The sequence below is a fragment of the Hydra vulgaris genome, chromosome 02, assembly GCF_038396675.1.
Source record: "Hydra vulgaris chromosome 02, alternate assembly HydraT2T_AEP".
NCBI lineage: Eukaryota > Metazoa > Cnidaria > Hydrozoa > Anthoathecata > Hydridae > Hydra > Hydra vulgaris.
This window is the reverse complement of record NC_088921.1, coordinates 21,080,692-21,098,303: the sequence shown is the minus strand read 5'-3', so window position 1 is coordinate 21,098,303 and position 17,612 is coordinate 21,080,692. Positions and strand designations below refer to the sequence as shown.

Genomic DNA, 17,612 nt, shown 5'->3' with positions numbered 1-17,612 from the left:
GTCGGACTGACGCCGTCTTCAACAATGTACTTGTGGTTTGAATTAGAACGTCTAATCATTTTCGTCGTCGTCATCATCAGCAGCATCATCAGCAGCAGCAGCTGAGACCATTAGCGATGTTAGACACTCTGAAAGTGAAGATATTTTCTTTTTTCCAATCTGGGCCGCGCTCAGCAGTGGTGCAAAGCCGAGGCAACCCGTGGTCAGGGCAAGGTAAACCTATGATCCCATGACCTAATGCCAAAAATCAGATTAATATATGAGCCGGACTGTGCCGGCGTACCAGATATTAAACTGATAAGAACAGATACTTTTTTTTTTTTTTTTTTTTTTAACATAATTACATATATTTCATTAATAAATATTTACAACAGGGGACAATATACAATGAGGGGGGGAGATTTTTTCAATATTATTTATTTTTCCTTTGCTTTTCTAAGACAGTATTTTGCTTCTGTTTTTAATTTTTTATTTTTATTTAAAACTATTGTGGCTATAGGAAACAAAACGAAAATCGAAAAGTCGAAAAACGAAAAAAAATCGAAATTAAACCACAACAGGTTTTTTAAAGAAATTTTAAAGAATAAAATATTTCCGAGTTTAAAATATATATGCCTGGCTATTACCCCAGGCTGTTATAAAAAATACACACATCCATCATTGCCACCGGGCTTTGCAGGACATGTTCGTGATTTTTCCGTGAGGTTTAAAATATATTGTGCTGGCCATTAAGCCTCGCATTTATAAAATATACGCATGTCCGTCGCACCCACAGGGGCTGCTGGGGACATGCTTTTTCGTAACAAAAAAAAATAAATATACTTATTTAAAACATGGTTGAAAACCCTTTTTCTATAACAAGAAATTTAAATTTCCGTTATTATTTTCGCTGATGGCACCGTTTATTGAAAATATTTCGTGGAATTTTTCCACATTATTTTCTCTTAGGTGTTTGTTGTACATTGTTTTCCATATAGCTTTAATTTCGGCTTTTATACCCTCTACAATTCTTGCAGAGGGTATAACTTTGTTCTCTTTAACCTTCATGTTTCTTGCCCACCATAACCGTGAAGTTATTACGTGGGCAAGAGTGGTTGCAATTTTTGCGGTGTTGTCTTTCTTTGGCAAATGTTCCGTATTTGTTTGAAAGACAGCCCGAACAATGTTAAAATTTTCTTGAGGAATTAGTTTTTCATAGGTGTTTTTGAAAGCCTTCCACACTGATCGAGCTTTCTTGCAGTGGATAAAAGGGTGAAGTGTGTTTTCGAGTGATCCGCATGTTTTACAGTTTGCGTTACCGCGCCCTCTGTTTTTCCTCCAACTCTAAAACTTTTCCAAAGTTGGGAGTGAGTTCGTTAGTGCTCTCCAGAGGGTGTTTTTATTAGGGCCACTGGCATAGGACACGAAACTTCGTTCCCATATTTTTTTCCATGGAAGAGCTTTTTGAAGTTTTGTATCCCATGCAGTTTGGATTTTCAGCAAGTTTGGGTTTTCATTTGCTTTAGCGAGATGCGCGCGAAAATTTTTGGCGCTTTTACATTTAATTTCAAAGATTTGCTTGTTCGCTTTAATTGTTTCAATCACGTCTTTATAGTAAAAAGGAATTTCGCCTATTGCTTTTGGGAAGTTGTTACTCGTGAGGAACAACCATAGTGGGCATTTGATTCGCGCGTGTTTCGCCAGATGATGCGCCAGATAGTATTTTTGGATGAAACAAGTCTCGTGGCAGTTTTCTTGTTCTTTAATTTTGAATAAGTGTTTTGTTCGCAGGGCTAGGCATTGCATTTTAGTGTCAAGGATGCCTAGTCCTCCTTTATCAATTGGTAAATTTAAAATGTCGCTTTTGATGGGTTGCGCGTATTCGCTTTGCCAAAGGTACGCTGATATTTCTTTTTTAATCCTTTTGGCGGTGGTTTCATTAATTGGGAAGCCGTTGGCCACGAACCATACCTTGGAGAGTGCAAGAGTGTTTACAAAAACACCCTTGCATCTTTAAGATATGTTCCGGTATCTAAAGCTTTTGATTTTCTTTTTAAAGCTCTCAACGGCTTTCTGCCAATTAATGCTTGCGGTAAAAGCAAGGTCAGTGTGGAATGTTATTCCTAATACTTTGATACCTGATGCGTTGCACCAGGTTATGTTAAATAGCTTTTGATTTAACACTCTGGCCATGTTTTCATAGTGTATGTAATTGAATCCGCCTAACGCCAGAGCCTTGGTCTTGTTTTTATTAATATTTGATCCCGAGGCTTCCTCGAAGTCATCTAGCGTTTTAAAAACGCATTCGATGGACTTCGGGTTCCTCAGGAAAATAGTGGTGTCATCAGCGTATTGCATTACTTTTAGTTTATTTTTTGTTCCCGGCAGAGGAATGCCGTCCACATCAGGATTGTTTCTGATGTCTAGGGCCAGCGATTCCACTGCCAGGCAGTATAGCATGAGGGAGATGGGATCGCCTTGGCGAACTCCTCTGCTGATACTGAAGGGCTTACTCAAATAGCCGTTGTTTATTATAATTGAATGGGAGTTTTTCATGGTTTGCGTTATTGCTGTTATAAAATTTTTGCCCAGGTTAAATTTTTCCAAAGTTTTAAAAAGAAAATTTCTATCAATTTTGTCAAATGCTTTTTCCTGGTCGATTGTAATCAGTACACTATCTATGTTCTTTTCGTTAGTGTACTGTATTAGGTCTCTGACCAGGAAAAGATTGGAGAAGATATTCCTTTCCGGTACCGAGCACGTTTGAGACGGTCCGAGAATTTTATCAAGTACCTTTGACAACCTCAAGGCGAGGGCTTTAGTGATTATTTTGTAATCCGCGCACAGCAGGGATATTGGTCTCCAGTTTTGCAGCGCCGTCAGATCACCCTCTTTTGGAAGGAGACTAATCAGCGCCGTTCTCTGCGACCACGACAGCTCGTTATTTACATCGAAGACATTACCGTTCATGAGATCGGTAAGTTCTTCTCCGTAAATATCCCAGCATTCTTGATAGAACTCTGCCGGGAGGCCGTCTATTCCTGGTGTTTTGCCTTTGTTTAGGGACATGGCAGCGTTGTAAAGCTCCTCGCTGCTAAAGGGAATGTTTAAAAAAGCATTTTGGTCGTCCGTAAGGGATGTTTTAATGTTTGCCAAAAATGTATTTTGCTTTTCTTTATTGAGAGGTTTTGTTTTGTAAAGGTTTTTATAAAATTTTCTAATTGTTTTTAGTATTTTGACGGTGTCCGTGTGAACGGTGTCACCGTCTTTTATTTCTCTTATAATCTTTTTTTTTTGGTTGTTTTTTTCCATTTAGAAGAGAGCCTTGGAAGGTTTTTCGCCTTCCTCTGCGAGAGTTTGTTTCGTCCTCACGAACACGCCCCCGTCGCAAAGGAGTTCTTGAAGCTCAGATTTTAGGTCTTCAAGTGTTTCCAAGTCTCTCTCCTGTTTTTGATTTTCCTCGTCAATTTTTTGTCGCAAATTTATTTGTTTACTTTTTAGTTGGCGCTTTTTCGCTTTTGACGCTTCTATAGCAATCGACTTTATGCGGGACTTTGTGATGTCCCACCATTGATTGCTATTAGAGTAATATAATTTTTTTGTTTTTTCTTCTTCAAAATCTTTTTTTAATTTTTCTTTGAAAACGCGGTCGCTTAAGAGACTAACATTCAAGTGCCAGTAGCCCGGGCCTCTCTCTTTTATTTTTTCAAGTTTAAGAGTGCAGCCGAAGGCTTTGTGGTCACTGATTTTGTTTTCTATAATCGCGCATTCGCTGTCACTTGAGATTGTCAAAGGTACATAAATTCTGTCAATTCTACTTTTGAAACTTTGATCTAATTTTTCGTATGTATATTCAATTTTATTTGGGTTAATTTTCCTGTATATATCAACCAAATCGAATTTTTCGCAAAAAAAATTCAATTTGGCTTTACCTGGAGTGTTGTTTTTATTAAATAGGTCACCCCCTTCCCTGTCTAGTTGTGGGTTTTCAACCATGTTGAAGTCTCCCGTTAGGATCATATAATCGGATCCACGCGCGTGTTTTCCAATTTGTTTAAAAAAATTTTCCTTTTGTTGCGGATCATTGGGTCCGAATAAATTAATTATTCTGATTACAAAATTTTTCAGTTTTAAATTTGTAGCAAGAATTCTCCCGTTTTCATCTTGTGTAATTTCGTTAAAAATAATTTCTTTTTTGGTTAAAATGGCCACACCGCGCTCTTTTTGGTTCCCATTATTCCAAAGAGAACTTCCTTGAGTTTGGTGTTTCCATTCATTCGACCATTTCAAATGATTTTGTTCGGAACTATGCGTTTCTTGTAAGCATATTACGTCATAGTCCGAATTATTTAGAAATCGAAAAATTTTGTTGCTTTTGGTCTCAGTTTGGAGACCATTTACATTTAGCGTGAGAATTCTTACGTACATTTTTTTTTAAAACAGCAAAAAAAAAAACATTTAAATTCAAATTTGAAGTTAAAAAAGTTTTCAAAAGACATGAATTAGGTTTTCAAACGCGCGCATATCAATAAAGTAAAGAAAAAAATAGTAAATAACAAAAGAATAAATTACCCTGATCCCAAGGTACCATCTTTTTCTTTATTAACTCGCTTCGTTTGTTCCTCGTTTTCGGCTGTTTTATGTGTTTTTCGCTTTTTGTTTTTAGTTTTGTTTTTTTTTGTTATGAAGGGTTCTTTGTTATCGTTTAAAACCGTGGAGTCGTCAGAGTCATGGGTGCTCTGCATATCGTCGGGGTCTTCGTTTGTTTGGTTAGTTTCTTCGGGTTTCTTCTTTGGTTCTTGTGGGTTTATTTGGAGTGTACTTGTTGATGGGGTTGGTGGTGTTGGTTCAACATTATTCGGAGGAGCAGTTGTTTGGGGAATTTCCATTAAAGTTTCGACTTGTGGTGGTGGTGGAGACGGTGCTGCAGTGTCTTTCTTGGCTTCCGTCAAAGTAGATGGTGTTTCGGGATGTTGCGCCTTTGGTGTTTCCTTTCGTTGTACGTTCCTTTCTTGTCCGTTATGGAGCAGTCTTATCTTGTACCCCATAACTTCCATGCTGGTGGGCATTGGTTTCGGCATGTTCTCCATGACTGCCACGAGAATTCCGGTGAAGTAAAGTTTTCCCTTCAGCGTCGTTCTCATGACAGGTTTGGTCAAAACATGCCGTCCATAGCCCAACTGTTCGAAAATATTCCCGACTTTGAGTTCTTTACTCTCAATTGGGAGTCCGAACACAGAAACATGCATTAGTGTGCTCGGTTCTCTTTCGGGGTTAGACTTTTGGAACAAGTAATGAGTGCCGCCAATAGTGAGTCCCTTCTCAAGTAGGAAGTTTCTCGCTTGGTCGGTTTTCATCACAATTTCCATAACCCTGTTGTTACGGATAAACTGAAAACCTTCAAGGTGGTCATCCAGGTTTGCTTCCTCTAATGCCACTAACACATCGTAGGAAGATATTCGTTTTCCAATTACGGTAAGAAGGGTTCTCGATAATTGCTTTTTAAAGGTGTTACTAATACTTTGGGTAGTTACGCTTGCGTACGATTTTTTCGGAATTTCGGGTAGGGCTTCCGCGTCCCTTATTTTTCGGTGGTCCTGCTGGTCCGCGTCATCTTCATCCTCATCGGTGCTGTAGCTCGGCTCGAATTCGTCGTGAAACGGTACAACACCAGCATGTACTACTTCCATTTTCTCTAATAAATCCTTGACTTGTTCCGGTGACGTCATCATCCAGTAAAACCAATCAAAAACTAATATCTATATTAAAAAAAAACAACCAAATCACTATATTCACTTTAAAAATCGCTGCCTCGGCCAAAATCAAGAACAGATACTACACTTGATCTTAGCCATTAGGCCGAGAAGCGATAACTGAACACTGCAGACATAGTCGGACTGACGCCGTCTTCAACAATGTACTTGTGGTTTGAATTAGAACGTCTAATCATTTTCGTCGTCGTCATCATCAGCAGCATCATCAGCAGCAGCAGCTGAGACCATTAGCGATGTTAGACACTCTGAAAGTGAAGATATTTTCTTTTTTCCAATCTGGGCCGCGCTCAGCAGTAGTGCAAAGCCGAGGCAACCCGTGGTCAGGGCAAGGTAAACCTATGATCCCATGACCTAATGCCAAAAATCAGATTAATATATGAGCCGGACTGTGCCGGCGTACCAGATATTAAACTGATAAGAACAGATACTTTTTTTTTTTTTTTTTTTTTTTTTTAATTATTTTGTTATGTCGCTTGTTAAGTTTTATTTTTTATTAAATTGTGAATACATTCTATAGGATGTATATAATGTAACTATTTGATGTGACATTAGTTGTACTTTCATTTATTAAGATGGTGTAAGAAACTTTATTTATTTATATGTTTACATTTGTAGAGTTTTTATTTATCTAAATGGTGAAGACCAGAGAGTTATTATTTATATTGCTTATTGCATTATTCATACAGAATGTGTCATTGAATATGTTGATTTGTTTAATTTTGACATATTTATTGTATTTGATTTCCCATAAATATTTAATTTCGTTTTTAATTTTTGCTATTATTGTTTTTGATGTTGTGTTTTTTTTTTCTTTTACATTTTTGTTTCTAGCTCTCCATAGCTCCGTTGTGATTATATTTGTTAGTGTTGTTACAATTTTTGCTGTAAAGTTGTTTTTTGGTAGGTTTTCTGTGTTTATTAGAAAAACTGTATGAACTGTGTTAAACTTTTGTTCTGGGATAAGTTTTTCGTAAATGTTTTTGAAAGCTAGCCACACACTTCTTGCGATCTTACATGAAATGAAGGGGTGCAATGTGTCCTCATTTTTACCACAAACTTTACAGGCTGTGTTTCCTCGTCCTCGATTTTTGTTCCACTTTTTTATTTTTTCAAAAGTTGGTAACGAGTCTGTCAGAATTCTCCAAAGTGTGTTTTTGCACGGGCCTTGTGCATATGATTTAAAGTTTTGTAGCCATATTTTTTTCCAAGGTAGGTTCCTTTGAAGTTTAACTTCCCATTTTATTTGTACTTTTTTGATGCTTGGGTTATCTTCTGCTTTCAGCAAGTGGATATATAGATTTTTTGATGTTATTTTGTTGATTTTAAATATTTCGTTTGATAGTTTAAAGGTGTCTATAATATCTTTATAGTAGAATGGTGGGTCTTGTAGGGATTTCGGAAATTTGTTTTCTGTTAGGAATAACCATTGGGGATAATATAGTTTGGCAAATTTAGTAAAAGAGTATGCTAAGAAGTAATTTTGTATGTAGTAGAGTTCGTGTGGATTTTGACATTCTTTCATGTTTAAAGCGTGCTTCATTCTCAGGGCTAGACATTGCCTTTCTGTGTCTAGAATTCCAAGTCCACCAATATCTGTTGGTAAATTAAGGATGTCTCTTTTAATTGGTTCGGCGTGTTCACTCTGCCAAATATAAGCTGATATTGTTTTTTTTATTTGTTTAAGTGTTATTATATTTGTCGGAAAAACATTTGCAACGAACCAAATTTTAGACAGAGCTAGCGTGTTTAGGAATATTGCTTTGCATCTGAGGGAAACATTGCGGTATTTAAAGGATTTTGCTTTTTTTTGAAAATTTTCAAAGGCCATATTCCAATTTATGTTGGCCGTATATGCAAGGTCAGTATGGAAGTGTATACCTAATATTTTTATACCATACAAATTCGACCAATTAATGTTAAAGTTGGTTTGCATTAAAGCAGTAGTTGTGTTTTCGTATTCTAAGTAATTGAAGCCTCCTAGTGCCAGTGCTTTGGTTTTAGTTTTATTTATATTAGATCCGGAAGCTTCCTGGAATTGATCTAGTGTTTTGAAAGCTTCAATTACTGAATTCGAGCTACTCATGAACATTGTGGTATCATCAGCGTATTGCATAACTTTTAGTTTGAATTTAGTACCAGGCAGTGGAATACCATCTATTTTTTGATTGTTTCTTAATCGAATTGCTAAAGGTTCGACAGCCATGCAGTACAGCATTAAGGATATTGGATCACCCTGCCTGACACCTTTATTGATTGGGAATGGTTTACTCATGAACCCGTTGTTATATATTAACGATTGGTTATTTTTTAGCGTTTGTTTTATTGCATTTGTGAATTTTTTTCCTAAATTATATTTTTCTAAAACTTGTATTAGAAAGTTTCGATCAATTTTATCAAAAGCTTTTTCTTGATCTATTGTAAGAATTTAGCTTTTGATGTTTTTATCATTTGTGTATTGAATAAGGTCTCTGACCAGAAATATGTTAGAGAATATATTCCGGCCAGGAACGGAGCATGTTTGTGAGGTGCCAAGAATAGTGTTCAGAACTTTTGATAATCTTATGGCTAAGGCTTTGGTGATAATTTTGTAATCACTACATAGCAAAGATATTGGACGCCAGTTCTTTAAATCTGATAGATCTCCACCTTTTGGTAAGAGGCATATTAGAGCTGATCTTTGTGACCAGGAAAGTCCATCACTTGTTTCGAAAATATTTTTGTTTGCAAGTTGAGTGAATTCTTCCCCATAGATGTCCCAGTACTCTTGGTACAACTCTACAGGAAGTCCATCTATACCGGGGGTTTTTCCTTTTTTTAGAGATAATGCTGCATTTAGAAGCTCTTCTTTGCTGAAGTCGATGTTCAGATAAGCGTTTTGCTCTTTAGTTAAGGGGTTGTTAATGCATGACAGGAAAGATTTTTGTTTTTTTATGCAGAGTTCTTGTTTTTTAAATAGGGTTTTATAGTATTTTCTTGTTAACTTAAGAATATTTTCAGTATCGGTGTATAAGTGGTCATCATTTTTGATTTCTGTAATTGTTTTTTTAATTTGATTGTTTCTTTCCAAATGAAATAGAATTCTAGACGGTTTTTCATTATCTTCAATTATTGTTTGCTTTGTTCTTATAAATATACCATAGTGAAAAGAGAGCTCTTTCAGTTCAGTTTTAAGTTGTTTAATTTTTTCTTTGTTTGGGTTTAGGTTTTGTTTTTCAGACTCAATCATTCTTTCAAGGTAAAATTTTTTTCGATATTTTTCTTTTTGTTTTATGGATGAGATGCCAATTGCTACGGATTTAATTTGATGTTTCACTATGTCCCACCATTGGTTACTATTCTCATATAGATGTTTTTCTTCTTTAAATTTTTCAAAATCAAGTTTAAGGTTCTCCTTAAACTGGCTATCTGTTAGTAAAGTTGTGTTTAGATGCCAGTAACCTGGACCTTTTTCATTATATGTTTCCGCAGGGTATTGGCAAAGCAAAGCTCGATGGTCACTTAGTTTCGGGTCAATAATACTAATTTTTATTTGTGTTTTCTTGTTTACTGAACTATAGATTCGATCAATACGACTCCTATAGGACTTATCTTTCTTTTCAAATGTGTACTCTTTTTTTATAGGGTTTGTTTTACGAATTAGATCTATTAAGTTGTGGTTTTCAGTAAAATTGTTTAGATTAACTTTCCCTAGGGTATTGTTTTTATTTAGCTGGTCTCCTCCATCTCTATCAAGGGATGGGTTTTCAACCATGTTAAAGTCTCCAACGAGAAAAAGAAAGTTAGAGTTTCGGACATGTTTATTTAATGAGCCGAAGAAGAATTCTTTTTCCTGAGGCTCGTTAGGTCCGTAAATATTTATTATCCTTATATACAGTTTGTTAAGTTTGACGTTAGCTGCTAGGATCCTTCCATTTTTGTCACGAGAGATAAGAACAGATACTACACTTGATCTTAGCCATTAGGCCGAGAAGCGATAACTGAACACTGCAGACATAGTCGGACTGACGCCGTCTTCAACAATGTACTTGTGGTTTGAATTAGAACGTCTAATCATTTTCGTCGTCGTCATCATCAGCAGCATCATCAGCAGCAGCAGCTGAGACCATTAGCGATGTTAGACACTCTGAAAGTGAAGATATTTTCTTTTTTCCAATCTGGGCCGCGCTCAGCAGTAGTGCAAAGCCGAGGCAACCCGTGGTCAGGGCAAGGTAAACCTATGATCCCATGACCTAATGCCAAAAATCAGATTAATATATGAGCCGGACTGTGCCGGCGTACCAGATATTAAACTGATAAGAACAGATACTACACTTGATCTTAGCCATTAGGCCGAGAAGCGATAACTGAACACTGCAGACATAGTCGGACTGACGCCGTCTTCAACAATGTACTTGTGGTTTGAATTAGAACGTCTAATCATTTTCGTCGTCGTCATCATCAGCAGCATCATCAGCAGCAGCAGCTGAGACCATTAGCGATGTTAGACACTCTGAAAGTGAAGATATTTTCTTTTTTCCAATCTGGGCCGCGCTCAGCAGTAGTGCAAAGCCGAGGCAACCCGTGGTCAGGGCAAGGTAAACCTATGATCCCATGACCTAATGCCAAAAATCAGATTAATATATGAGCCGGACTGTGCCGGCGTACCAGATATTAAACTGATAAGAACAGATACTACACTTGATCTTAGCCATTAGGCCGAGAAGCGATAACTGAACACTGCAGACATAGTCGGACTGACGCCGTCTTCAACAATGTACTTGTGGTTTGAATTAGAACGTCTAATCATTTTCGTCGTCGTCATCATCAGCAGCATCATCAGCAGCAGCAGCTGAGACCATTAGCGATGTTAGACACTCTGAAAGTGAAGATATTTTCTTTTTTCCAATCTGGGCCGCGCTCAGCAGTAGTGCAAAGCCGAGGCAACCCGTGGTCAGGGCAAGGTAAACCTATGATCCCATGACCTAATGCCAAAAATCAGATTAATATATGAGCCGGACTGTGCCGGCGTACCAGATATTAAACTGATAAGAACAGATACTACACTTGATCTTAGCCATTAGGCCGAGAAGCGATAACTGAACACTGCAGACATAGTCGGACTGACGCCGTCTTCAACAATGTACTTGTGGTTTGAATTAGAACGTCTAATCATTTTCGTCGTCGTCATCATCAGCAGCATCATTAGCAGCAGCAGCTGAGACCATTAGCGATGTTAGACACTCTGAAAGTGAAGATATTTTCTTTTTTCCAATCTGGGCCGCGCTCAGCAGTAGTGCAAAGCCGAGGCAACCCGTGGTCAGGGCAAGGTATACCTATGATCCCATGACCTAATGCCAAAAATCAGATTAATATATGAGCCGGACTGTGCCGGCGTACCAGATATTAAACTGATAAGAACAGATACTTTTTTTTTTTTTTTTTTTTTTTTTTTTTATTCTAACGACTAGGGTTACCTGCAGCTGATATCAGGCTTACACAGGATCCTAGAAGATAGGTTTATTTTTTATTTGTTTGGATATGTAAATATTTTTTATTGCCTTATTAAAGGTATTTAATATAGCTACATAGCCACTTATTATAAAGTTATATATATGTATATTTTTTTAGATAAGTATAGATATTTGTTTGGTTTTTAGTATAGTTTTATAATTTTTATTTAGTTTTTTAGAAATTTATTTTTGTAAATTTCAATGGTTTTTTATTTTTTATTTTTGTTTTTCTGAGACATTTTTCAATACCATTCATCTCGGTTATTTATAAAAGTTTTTGGATTTTTATTTTGTTTCTGTTTAGCATCCTCCATTGCCTTCCGTCTAGCTAATTTTTCTTCTTCATATAACTTTCGTTTTGCTAATTTTTGTTCCTCATATTCCTGTCGTCTTTCAAGTTTTTCTTTTTCGTACTCAGCTCTTCGATATCGAACATACCTTTTTAGATCTTCTTCACTGCACCTATTTTTGTTAAATCCGTTAAAGAAGTTTGCGTTAAAACACCATAAATCGTGGTAACTCATGGTTTCAAATTCTTTTGGTAGTTCAATTCCGGATACATCTATTTCTTTTCTTACGTGTCTATTATCATAGTAATGGTTTTCTATCGTTTGTTCTAAATTTATTTCTTCGGATGGTATGTTAACTACTTCCTCTACGTCTTCTTCACTGTTATATTTTTGTCTGTTTTGATTATGTGTGATGGTTTCGGTAATAATTGATAGTTTGACTTTTTTGGTACTTGTTGGTGTGCATACTTCTTCAGTTTCATTCGTTACTTTAGGATTATCTTTTATAATTTTTTCTGTATACTCTTGTTTATCGCACTTTAAAACTAAACACTCTACGGGTGATTCACTAATACTCTGAACTATACTCATATCTACGGGTTGTTCCTCTACTTCTTTGATTGTTTCATTACTTGGTTGTGCTTTTTCATTTAAATCTTCGATAGGTTTTTCTTCCCTTGGTACACTTCCTGCTTCCTCCTGTCCGGTATAGATTGCTCTCACATTGTACCCATTCAGTTTTATTTGCTTTGGTATTGGCTGCTCAAGATTGTCCATGACAGCTACTATTATCCCTGAATAATATGGCGTCTTATTTTTAGGCGTGTGTCTAAACACCGGTCTAGTATGTATGTGTTTTCCATAGCCTAACTCTTCTAACGCTTTCCCGACGGGAAAGAACTTCTTTTCAAGTGGAAGGCCTATCACGGACACAGCCACTCGTTTACTAATATTCCTAGTAGGAGTGGAATTATAAAAACGGTGGTGTAGACCATTAATAGTAAGCCCCTTCTCTTGAAGGAAATGTTTTGCCTTTTCCGTTTTCATAACAATTTCCATCATAGTCCCGTTTCGTATTATTTGAAAACCTTCCAGGTCTTTATCAAGTTCAACATCTTCAATTGCTGTAAGAATGTCGTCTTGAGTTATATTTTTCTCGATGTTAGTAAGCAGTGTGTTTTTTAAGCTAGTAAACTCATTCGTTTTCGAAGATGTTGCTTGAGCATAGCTTTTAAATTGGACATTATTGTCCGGTAAGTTTAACGTTAATGGACTTTTTAAAGTCATGATTAGTTTATACTCAACGTATAAATAACCTCTCTGTCACTCTGAAGGCCAGTAGACCTCCTAACACTCATAACACACTCAATATTCACTAACACTCAATCTCCCTTAAACCACTCCAATCTAAAATTGCCGTACCGGCAACCCGTTGAAGGGGTAAGGTAAACCCTTAGCAATCACTAATGAGGCACGTAGACCTCACTAAAGGTGATCACTAGCTCAGTTGTATGACCAAGATCAAGAATCAAGAACAGATACTACACTTGATCTTAGCCATTAGGCCGAGAAGCGATAACTGAACACTGCAGACATAGTCGGACTGACGCCGTCTTCAACAATGTACTTGTGGTTTGAATTAGAACGTCTAATCATTTTCGTCGTCGTCATCATCAGCAGCATCATCAGCAGCAGCAGCTGAGACCATTAGCGATGTTAGACACTCTGAAAGTGAAGATATTTTCTTTTTTCCAATCTGGGCCGCGCTCAGCAGTAGTGCAAAGCCGAGGCAACCCGTGGTCAGGGCAAGGTAAACCTATGATCCCATGACCTAATGCCAAAAATCAGATTAATATATGAGCCGGACTGTGCCGGCGTACCAGATATTAAACTGATAAGAACAGATACTTTTTTTTTTTTTTTTTTTTTTTTTTTTTTGTTTTTTTTTTTTTTTTTTTTTGTAAGTTTTATTGTGTTTTAACATATATATTTTTTTATTTTCTTTAAGATTTTGTTTTTAAAGTGATCATATTATAAAAAAAAAAACAAGAACAAACAAGGAACAAAATGCGAAAAAAATGATAAAAAAAAACGAAAAATCGAGATCACTTGCAATTATGGTCTATAAATTGAAGATTAGTAGATCCGAATTGGCTTGACTAATTGCATTATTTATTGAATATATATTATGAAAGTTCTCTATGTCATTTTGTTTTCGATATTTATTATATTTTATGTTCCATATGTACTTGATTTCTCGTTTTATGTTTTCTACAATTGTTTTTGCTGTTACGATTTTGTTTTCTTTTATTTTCATATTTCTTGCTCTCCACAGCTCTGTAGTAGTGATATTTGTTATAGTCGTTATAATTTTTGCTTTATTGTTGTTATATTTGGAACCATTGATATCAGTCAAGAGGACAGTATGGACTATATTAAAGGGTTGCGTTGGTTGCAATGTTTTGTACACTGTTTTAAGTTTGGTCCACACTGTCCTTGCTATTCTACACGATGTAAAAGGGTGCAATGTTGTTTCCAGTAGACCACAGGTACTACAGAGTGGGCTAGCTCTTCCTCTGTTTTTTCTCCATGTTTGTAGCTTTTCCTTGGTTGGGAGACTGTTTTGCAGCATTCTCCACTGAGTATTCTGACTTGGTCCTTGGGCATAAGAGTTAAAAGCTCTAAGCCATATAGTTCTCCAAGGTAGTTGCTTTTGAAATTTTACCTCCCAGTATGTTTGCACTTTCTTTATGTGAGTGTTATTTTCATTCTATAATAGTGTCTAATATATATTTTTAGACGATTTATTTATTAATAAGAATAGATTATCATTTTTTTTAAGGATGTCTACAACATCGCGATAATAGAAAGGAGGGTTGTTTATTGTTTTAGAGTAGTTATTTTGGGTTAGAAACTTCCACTGTTGATACCTTTGGTTTGCCATTTTTAAAAGTGAGGTGGCTAGTAGGTATTTTTGGAAGTAGTGGCTTTCATGTGGGTTTTCATAGTGTTGTATCTGTAATAGGTGTTTTATCCTAAGGGCCAGACTTTGTTTTGCTGGATCGAGTATTCCTAAACCTCCGTTTTTAGTAGGAAGGTAAAGTATGTCCCGCTTAACAGGTTCAGCAAACTCACTTTGCCACAAATAAATTGAAATCTCTTTTTTTATTTTGTTTTCGAATATTTTATTCAAAGGAAATATGTTGGCTAGATACCATATCTTTGAAAGTGCCAGGGTATTTAAGAAAGTTCCTTTGCATTTCAAGGATACGTTCCTATATTTAAAGATTTTAGTTTGGTTTTTGAATTTATTTATTATTTCTTTCCAATTTTGTGTAGCTGAGTATGCCAGGTCTGTATTAAATGTAACTCCTAGTATTTTCAGGCCGCTATGATTGACCCAGGCTATACCGTGATCCTTATAAAAGCCTTTTTTTGTGTAACTTTTATATGCGAGGTGATCAAAGCCTCCAAGTGCCAGGGCTTTTGATTTGGCCTTGTTTATATTTGACCCGGTGGCAAGTTCAAAATATTCTATTTCCCTAAAAATTTCATCAATGGACGAGATATTTTGACCGGTAACCATTGTGTCATCTGCATATTGCATGATCTTAAGGGGTTTTACATTTCCAGGTATAAGAATACCATCAATATTAGGGTTCTTTTTTATAGATAACGACAGGGTTTCCACCGCAATACAGTACAACATAAGTGATATAGGATCACCTTGCCTTACTCCTCTGTTTATTTTAAAGGGTTTGCTTAGGTGTCCATTATTTATAATAATAGATTGGGTATTCTTTAGCGTTTGCTTTAGAGCTCTAGTAAAGTTACAACCTAAGTTAAAACGCTCAATTACTTTGAAAAGGAAGTTTCGATCTAGTTTATCGAACGCTTTTTCCTGGTCTATAGATATGATGAAACTTTTTCTATTTTTTTGGTTAGTATACTCTATAAGATCCCTAGCTAGGAAAATATTCGAGAAAATTGTACGATTTGGGACCGAACAGGTTTGCGACGGTTCTAATATTTTATGAAGGACTTTTGATAGCCGAATTGCAAGAGCTTTAGTGATGATCTTGTAATCGGCACACAACAAAGAAATTGGTCTCCAGTTTTTCAATAGTTTCAGGTCTCCATCTTTTGGGAGAAGGCTTATTATGGCTGTTCTTTGTGACCACGTTAGTTCTTTATTTTCATTGAAGATGTTTTCATTTACTAAATTGGTAAATTCAGTTCCGATTATGTCCCAGAAACTTTGGTAGAACTCTACTGGAATACCATCGATTCCTGGTGTTTTTGATTTTGCGAGGGTGTTAGCCGCAGCAAGGAGTTCATCTTTTGTCAGGTATTCATTTAAGTACACATTTTCATCTTCATTTAGTGGTTTAGTTATGTTTTTAAGGAGATTATTTTGTTTCGTTTCATCTAAATTACTTTCTTTGTAAAGATTTTTGTAATACTTTCGGATGACATTATTAATGCAGTTAGTTTCTTTATAAGAGATATTGTTCTCAATAACTTCAGTTATTGTTTTTTTTTTCTGATTGTTTTTTTCAAGAGAGAATAGCATTTTTGATGGCGTTTCCCCTTCCTCTATAATTTGTTGTTTAGTTCTTATAAAGATCCCCCGATTAATATTCAGCAAATTTATTTCACTTTTAATGGATTTTATCTTTTCTTTATTTTTTATTTCTTTTTCTAGTTCTTTTTTTAGTGTTATCTCTAATTGTTTTTTATGTTCTTTTTTAGTTAGGTTAATCTCTGTTGATCTTGTTATTGCAATTTCTTTTATTTGATATTTGAAAATTTCCCACCATTGATTTGAGCTCTCATAACAGTGTTTTGTTTCTTTGAAACTTTCAAAGTCATTAGTTATCTTATTTCTGAAGTTTTCATCTTCTAAGAGTGAAACGTTAAAATGCCAGTAACCTAAGCCTTTTTTATTTTGGTTTTTATTTAGTTGATGGAGTACGTAGGCTTTGTGGTCACTCAAGCTGGATTCAAGGATGACATATTTGTATACATTTCTTTCATTAATTTGGCTATATATTCTGTCGATCCTACTTTTGACAGACCCATCACTTTTTTCGTATGTGTATTCTGTTCCTTTAGGATTATTATATCTATAGAAATCTATTAACTCATATTTTTCTAGGATTGTTTTAAGATTTTGAGATCCTAAAGTATTATTTTTATTAAATTGGTCTCCGCCATACCTGTCAAGTGATGGTGCTTCAACCATGTTGAAGTCCCCCACCAGAAACAGGCTATCTGATGGTTTGACATGTTTTTCAACGATGAGATAGAAATTTTCTTTTTCTGATGGGTTGTTAGGACCGTAGATGTTGATTACTCTAATATTAGTATTGTTTATATGGATGTTTGTTGATATTATTCTTCCATTTTTATCTTGCTTAACTTGTTGAAAATTAGTATTATGTTTTGTGAGTATTGCAACACCACGTTCCTTATTTGTGCCATTATTCCATATTGATGAACCAGATGTTATTTTATTCCATTCTTTCGTCCATTTAGACATATTTTCTTGAGTGCAGTGAGTTTCTTGTATACATATAACATCACTGTCTGTATTCTTAAGAAAATTCATAACTTTCCAGCGTTTATTATTGTCATTTAGACCGTTTACATTGAAAGTGCAAATGTTAAAAGCCATTTTTACATCAATTGTTTTTGATTTTGTTTTATTTATTTGATTTTCACATTTTATATTTTTGTTTGGATTTTTGTTTTATATTTTTATTTGGTTTAAAGTTTTATATTTTTATTTGGTTTTTCAGTTTTATATTTTTATTTGGTTTTTCGTTTTATATTTTTGTTTGGTTTTTGTTTGGTATTTCTACCTGGTTTTTAACTTTATTTAAATTTTGTAAATATTTATATTTTATTTGGCTTTTGGATTCTCCTCTATACAGGTTCGTCATTATGTTGGTTCTTTTAGGGTCTGGAATTTTTATTTTTTCATCAGAAGGTTTTCTTTTTTTATTTTTATTATTATTTACTTCCGTAAATCCGTCATCAACAGAATCATCCTCCATTTCACAAGCGTCGCTTTGATT

General features: G+C 35.5%; 4 non-coding genes and 6 pseudogenes across 4 annotated transcripts; all 10 read right to left on the bottom strand.

Moving 5' to 3' along the window:
* Positions 1–154: 154 nt before the first annotated feature.
* Positions 155–365, bottom strand: LOC136077312 (U2 spliceosomal RNA; annotated as a pseudogene).
* A 5,314-nt stretch (positions 366–5,679) lies between these two features.
* Positions 5,680–5,850, bottom strand: LOC136077458 (U2 spliceosomal RNA; annotated as a pseudogene).
* Positions 5,851–6,024: 174 nt separating this feature from the next.
* On the bottom strand, positions 6,025–6,213 carry LOC136077322 (U2 spliceosomal RNA). Its single transcript, XR_010637020.1, has one exon. It is a non-coding gene; the product is annotated as a U2 spliceosomal RNA (small nuclear RNA).
* Positions 6,214–9,526: 3,313 nt separating this feature from the next.
* Positions 9,527–9,728, bottom strand: LOC136077464 (U2 spliceosomal RNA; annotated as a pseudogene).
* Positions 9,729–9,902: 174 nt separating this feature from the next.
* LOC136077390 (U2 spliceosomal RNA) lies at positions 9,903–10,094 on the bottom strand. The gene has a single exon (XR_010637045.1). It is a non-coding gene; the product is annotated as a U2 spliceosomal RNA (small nuclear RNA).
* A 174-nt stretch (positions 10,095–10,268) lies between these two features.
* On the bottom strand, positions 10,269–10,460 carry LOC136077381 (U2 spliceosomal RNA). Its single transcript, XR_010637042.1, has one exon. It is a non-coding gene; the product is annotated as a U2 spliceosomal RNA (small nuclear RNA).
* Positions 10,461–10,634: 174 nt separating this feature from the next.
* On the bottom strand, positions 10,635–10,826 carry LOC136077370 (U2 spliceosomal RNA). The gene has a single exon (XR_010637040.1). It is a non-coding gene; the product is annotated as a U2 spliceosomal RNA (small nuclear RNA).
* A 174-nt stretch (positions 10,827–11,000) lies between these two features.
* Positions 11,001–11,247, bottom strand: LOC136077377 (U2 spliceosomal RNA; annotated as a pseudogene).
* Positions 11,248–12,951: 1,704 nt separating this feature from the next.
* On the bottom strand, positions 12,952–13,109 carry LOC136077474 (U2 spliceosomal RNA; annotated as a pseudogene).
* A 174-nt stretch (positions 13,110–13,283) lies between these two features.
* On the bottom strand, positions 13,284–13,456 carry LOC136077389 (U2 spliceosomal RNA; annotated as a pseudogene).
* Between the last annotated feature and the right edge of the window lie 4,156 nt (positions 13,457–17,612).